A 7,248-nucleotide genomic window follows, 5' to 3' on the forward strand; every position below is an offset into this window, starting at 1 on the left:
AAAATCTTCCCTGCCATCTGGTCAATTCCAACTCATAGTGACCTTGTATAGGGTTTTTTGAGGCTGTAAATCTTTACAGAAGCAGACAACCTCATCTTTCTTCCACAGAGCATCTGGTGGGTTTGAACTTCTGAGTTTTCGGTTAGCATTCAGTATTTATCCTACAATGCCACCAGAACGTCTTCAGGATGGTCCTAGATATATAAAATATGCTTGGTGATTGATTTGATTCACAAATATTTACCCATTATCAATAGTGTTCTAAGGAACACTAGTAGCATAATGGTTAGATGTGGGGCTGCTAACTACAAGGAGAGCAGTTAGAATCTACCAGCCATGCTCTGTGGGAGAAAGATGAGGCTTTCTGTTCCTGTTAAGATTTATAGCCTCTATATAGGGGTTCTATGAGTTGGAACCGACTCAACTCAACAACATACCACCACCACCACAAGAGTGTTCTAGTCAGTGTGGAGGGTACATGGTATATAGTATTGAGCAAGAACAAAGGCAGAAGATCAGGAAGTAAATAAGCTAATATTGGATAGTGATGTGTGTGCATGATTCACATAATCTGTGAGAGCAAAGGTATTTTAGAGATCAGTGGAAAAGTTTTATTATGGAAACTTAACCCAAGCTGGCCATCTAAGCAGTGAAGTTCAGAGTAGTGAAAGAACTAAGTAAATCAACATATAGCTGTCAGAAATAATCAGAAAAGAATCCACAGAAAGAGGAAACATTGAAGGCAGACAAGCCATCAATAGTAAGCAGGTGGCATCCATTATTCTTATCGCTGGGAAGAGAAGAAACATGTTTTCACCGCCTTCATAATACTTGAACTTCTTATACCTGAACAATTCCATAACCAGTTATATTTGTGGCTATTTTTAGTAAAATTATCTGTGATTCTTTGATTCCAGTCCAGCCTTCCTCCCATTCAAAAAAAAATTCCTGTACTCTTCAAGCTGTGAATCCCTAGAATGCAAGGCTAAAAATAAAGAAACACACTAGTTATATCACTTAACCATTTTCTCAGAGTAGGATGAGAAATACAGTTAAGAGAATAGGAAGTTAGTCAGAAGATTAAAAATTGTAGTTCCAGCACTATCTCTTTTACTATGTGATCTTAGAGAGTCTTGTATCCTCTGTGATTTGGTTTCCTCATTTACAAATGAAAAATAATAGCTCCTTTTCACAGTCATCATGAGACTTAACAAAATGGTATATGTAAGCAGTCTAAATGTGAGAGACATTATTAAGATAGAGGTATGGACCATAGCCAATTTCTACTTCCTTCCACAGGCTTATTTTGAGATGTTTAAATTACTACCTCTGTGGTTTCCCAACCCACAGTATGGAAGGGTTAGTCTTGCTCTAGACTCGCTGAGTAGTGAAAATGGGTAAAAGTTTGACTATTAATAACAAGGATGGTTACTTACCCAAAAGTGCCTGGGAAGAAAGACATGGTAATCTGCTTCTCAGCGTCCCAGCCATGAAAATCCCATAGAGTGTAACACATGGTAACACATGGGCTGTTGTGAGTCTGCCGGCTCTATGGCAACTGTTTTATTTTTGTTGTTGTTTAGTTCTTGTGTTATCTAGGTTCTTCCTAGAGAACACATTTCAACACAGTCTATGATTCAGTGATCTTCTTCCTAGAGTAAGTGGGAAAAATAATAATCAAGAAATGTCTGGCTCAGCAGAGTTTTATTTATTTATCTTTTTAAGTGACTTAAAACATCACACATTTATTATGTCACAGTTTTGAAGGTCAAAAGTCAAGGTATCAGCAGGGCTAGTTCTTTTTAGAGGCCTGAAGGAAAAATATATTTCTTTGCTTTTTCCAGTATTCCTAGATTTGAGTCTTCATTATCCATCGTCAAAGCCAGCAGGTAGTATATTTTCTCTAACTTTTTACCTCCCTCTTTTTAACTTAAAAAACTGTTTCTTGTGAATTGAGTGAAGGTTTATATACCATTAGTTTTACATTCAACAAATCATACAGTTTGTATGATTTGCAAGCCCTTCCATGCAGCAACGGTTATCCCACTTCCTTACTATGGTTCCATCCACCTTCCCATCCCTTCTCAACTTTGTCCTTAAGTAAATGTTGCCCCTTTGACTTGGAATGATTGATCATTCCACAGTGAGCATACCTTACTATCTACTGCTTGTTGTCCCCCTATCTACTGCTTGGCTGAAAACTGGGCCATGAGGATGAATTCCTTTACAGGTTAAGGCTCCTCCAGTCTCTTTCTGATCAGTAAACCCAGTTTTTGGTTTTTTTATAATCTTGAGTATTGTTCTACATTTTCTCCCACTCTACCTAGGAACTTCGAATGTGATCCTTTTCAGAATAATTGGTAATGTAACTGGACACCGTCTAGTTCTTCTGGTTTTAGAGTCATGGAGACTGATGTTCACATGTTCCATTAGTCCACTGGACTAAGGATTCCAAGTATCTTCAATTCTCACACTTCTTTCTTTCGCACATGGAGAGACAAATAGTTGCATCTTAGATGGCTTCTCATGAGCTTTTAAGATCCCAGCTGTTACTCACCAAAGTAGGATATAGAACATTGTCTTTGTGGACCATCTCAACTGAGTTTTGAGGGGGACAAATATATGCATCTCAGATAAGCCTATCTTTTAAATGTTTTACTGACTTTTTGTTGATGATAAAAACAGCTTCTTTTATTTATTTATTTAAATTTCTGGCTATCCCTTTCTCTCCCCCTCAAGTATCTATTTTATAATGGTATGCCAGGGAAACCAAGATTCATAAGACAGCCAAGCATCTTAACATTATTTCCCTCATTTTCCCTCATTCCAACCATGTCTCAATCCCAGTATTCCAGAACCCTGTTGTTTCAAGTTTGTGTATATGTCATTATTTACCTCTGTCCCACTTAGACCATGCAAACCTGTCTAATTGTTCCCCCATCTGCTCTGTTCTATCATTCCTCTCTCCCTTCTTGTATACTGCTCTCCTCCCTAGCACCCAACCTATCCTGTGTCTACTCCCTGCCCTGTGCTCCACTTTCCTGTCTCTCTCCTCACCCCAATCCCCACATGCCAGTAGCCAGCAAAGAATCCACCTCCATTTAGTCTTTTACAGTAGTGGTCCTATGCAGTATTTCTCCTTTTGTGACCGACTAATTTCACTCAACATAATGTCCTCAAGGTTCATCCATGTTATGCGGTGGCTTGCAGCCTCCTTGTTATTCAAGGTAGCATAGTATTCCATTGTGCATATGTACCACAGTTTATTTGTCCATTCTTCAGTTGATGGGCACTTTAGAAAAACAGCTTCTTTTTAAGGTTTTAAGATTTAAGTCTGAAAATTTTAAGATAAATTGCATACAACTATTCAAGTTTTGTAAAGGAAATTGAAACTTGAATGCAAAGTTAAAGATTATACCATGATCCATATAATTTTTTAAATTTTTAGTTCCATTCTCCCATCTTTCCTCCCATCTTTATGTCTAGTCACTATTGGGGAATACTGTATCTTACTTGAGAAGACCTGGTGGTACAATGGGTTAAATGTTAGATTGTTAACGTAAGGTTGTAGGTTCAAACCTGTGGGAATGAATATCTTTTCTTCCAAATTATTATAACCCTGTTTATTGTATTTGGGTGACCTTTCTTTTTCTTTTTATTACTTATTCAAGTGAGTAGGGACTTTATGATCTTTCTCTTTCTTTTTGGTACTCTCTGAAGTGAGTATGGACTGTATGACCTTTTCTCCTACTTATTACTACTTTCTGAAGTGAGTAAGAAGAATGCGTGCCTTAGAAATTTGAATTAGCCAACTGGGTAAGGGAAAAGACCGTGGTCAAAGCCCTAGCCAGTGGGTTGAGACACAGCCTTAAGACTTGCATCAGGAATGAAAATTGGAACGGACTGCCTGCTCTGTGTGCTTGCTGGCCTGTTCTTGTACAGCTACATGCATACACCCTTCTGTGGAAGTAAGTTTTACCTTGCTGAGGCAGTTTAATCTCACTGAGTGTCTTTTTATGCAACATAGGGATTCATTTCTAACAAACCCACCAAGTCTCTGTAGAAGAAAGATGAGGTTGTCTGCTTCTGTAAAGATTTACAGTCTTACAAACCCTGAGGAGCAGTTCTGCTCTGTCCTACAAGGCTACTATGAGTTGTAATTAGTTGGTTTTGGTTTGATATCTTCCTTTAATAACTTAATCTTTCATTTGTAACAAAAATGATTTTCCTACTCCCCACCCCACCCCCCAAAAAAACTGTTGTGGGCCAACAATAAGTGCAAAAATATGTGGCATCAACATTTTCTCTCATACCACTCTCCACTCATGCTGGGTTTGATAATCCATTGTGGTGACCACACAGAATTCAGACACCATACTAACACTGTGGGTTTTTTTCTTTTGTGTGTGTGTGTGTGTGTGTGTGTGTGTGTGTGTGTGTGAACTTAATAGGTTACAGTGCAGAGACAGAAATGCTTAGGACACAGTTCTTCCAGTCAGCTGCTGACAAATGCCCATAAAATACACCCCTCTGCCAAAAGCCTCCACCTGAAGGCTCTAGCTCCTCAGGTCAGCAAACCTAGCTCTGTCGTTTAAGTGTCTGTAGACACCCAACTCTATAAACAATCTTCCTTTCCAAAGCTACTCATCTTGACTTGCTCCGTGGGCTGGGAAGTCCACTGTTCTGTCTTATGCTTCATTCTTAGTTTTGCTGCTGCTGCTGCTGCTCCTCTGGAACAGTTTTCTCTTCCTGGGTTGAGGAGATTCAATGGGCAGGGATCTCAGAAGCCAAAGGACACACCCACCTCCTGGCTGTTCTTTGAGATCACTCATCCTGCTTTCGATATGGTTCATTTTTATTTTATACCCATGTTAAAGGTTCAAGTTCTTACTATTACAATGAACTCTGCTAACATCCACAGATGAATTATATTAGTCTATCAGTACCTTCTCCCACCTTCTCTTACTCAGATTCAGCAGGGCAGAAATGTTTTGGTTGGAGTTACAGACTATGGTTAGAAGAGACATTAGATAATTCACTATACCACATAAGATAGGATGGATAAAGGACATTTCTAAGATTCCAGCCAAGACTAAGTGGCAGAAACCTAGTCTCTCCAGTGCTCTTACCACAACCCAAGGGTGCAGGATGAGGAGTTAATGTTGATAGAATAGTAAGAACCAAAGTAAGGAAACATACTCACAGATATTCTAGTAGCTTTCCATTTGATTAATCAGAGGGCACAGGGAGATAGACAAATTCTATAATTGCAAGATCTGATAATATGCTGGGAGGAAAGACTTTCAAAACTAGTTAATGAACAAAAGGATGGATGTGGGATTGATTTACATCTTCTGCCTTTGTTCACAGGAAAGCTTCTTGGCATTTGAGTTAAGAGCTGATTTGGAATCATTAGGGATGGGGAAGGGGTGGAGGAAGGAAAACACTATCCAAACAACTGTTCGTGCAAAGAACCTGGACAGGAAGAAGCTCTTTGTATTACAGGAACTGAAAACAGATCAGCTAGGCTAAGGTGCAGAGCAAATGAGAGTAGGGTGAGAGATGAGGTTAGAAGGTTGTTGTTGTTATTTGCCGTGGAGTTGGTTCCAACTCATAGTGACCCTGTATAGGGCTTGTGAGGCTGTAAGTCTTTACGGGAACAGAAAGCCTCATCTTTCTCCCATGGAACAGCTGATAGTTTCAAACTGCTGACCTTAAGGTTGGCAGCCGGATTTGTAACCACTACGCTACCAGAGCTCCTTGAGGTTAGAAGGCAGAGTGAAATCAACTTGTGTATGGTGTTGTTGTTATAGATGCCGTTGAGTTGGTACCAACTCACAGCAACCCTATGTATAGCAGAATGAAACACTGATTGGCCCTGAGCAAACCTCACAATTTTTGTGATGCTTGAGCCCATTTCTGTTGCTACTGTGCCAATCCATCTCATTGGGGAGGGGGGGGGTCTTATTTTTTGCTCACCCTCCATTTTATCAATTATGATGTCCTTCTCCAGAGACAGGCCCCTTCTGGTAATATGTCTAAAGCACAAGAGAGGAAGTCTGGCCATCCTGTCTTCTAAAGAGCAATCTGGCCATACTTCTATTAACACAGATTTGCTTGGTCTTTTAGAAGTCCATGGTACTTTTAATATTCTCTTCCAACACCATAACTCAGATACATCAGTTCTTCTATGGCCTTCCTTATTCATTGCCAACTTTCAAATGCGTATGAGACTATTGAAAATACCATGGCTTGAGTCAGGTATACCTTAGTCCTGAAACTGACATCTTTGCTCTTGAACACTTCAAAGAGGTCCTGTGCAGCTGATTAGCCTAGTGCAATATATCGTTTGATTTCTTGATAATTGCTTGTATGAGTGCTGATCATTGATCTAAATAAAATGAAGTTGTTGACAACTTCAATCTTTTCTCCATGTATCTTGATGTTATTTATTGGTTCAAAGGTGAGGATTTTTATTTTCTCTACATTGAGGTGTACCCCATACTGAAGGATATTAGAAGAGACTTTGAAACATACTCTGCAGCACAGAGATACTAAAGCAAATAGAAAAAATGAAGACATAAAAGAGCTGACCAGAAAATTTCCAAGTGCAGCACGAGAAGACAAAGTCAAATATTATAATAAAATGTGCAAAGACTTGGAGTTAGAAAAACAAAAGGGAAGAACACACTCAGCATTTCTCAAGTTGAGAGAACCAAAGAAAAAATGCAAGCCTCGATTTGAAACATTCTAGGATTCTATGGGTAAAATATTGAATAATCCAGAAAGCATCAAAAGGAGATGGAAAGAATACACAGAGTCATTGTACCAAAAAGAAATGCTCACTGTTCAACCATTTCAAGAGGTAGAATATGATCAAGAGCCAATGATACCGAAGGAAGAAGTATAAAGGAGCATTGAAGGCATTGGCAAAGAATAAGGCACCAGGAACTGATGGAATATAAATTGAAATCTTTCAAAAAACTGAGGCTGCACTGGAGGCACTCACTTATCTATGCCAAGAAATTTGAAAGACAATTACCTAGCCAACTGATTGGAAGAGACTCATATTTTTGTTCATTTCAAAGGGGTGACTCAAAGGAATGTGGAAATTATCAGACAATATTAATATTACATGTAATTTAAAAATTCTGCTAAAAATAATTTTTAAATGGCTGCAGCAATACACTGATAAGGAACTGCCAGAGGCTCAAGCCAGATTCAGAGGAGGATATGGAATAAGGTATA

The sequence above is a fragment of the Chrysochloris asiatica genome, unplaced genomic scaffold, assembly GCF_000296735.1.
Source record: "Chrysochloris asiatica unplaced genomic scaffold, ChrAsi1.0 scaffold00042, whole genome shotgun sequence".
Classification (NCBI taxonomy): Eukaryota; Metazoa; Chordata; class Mammalia; order Afrosoricida; family Chrysochloridae; genus Chrysochloris; species Chrysochloris asiatica.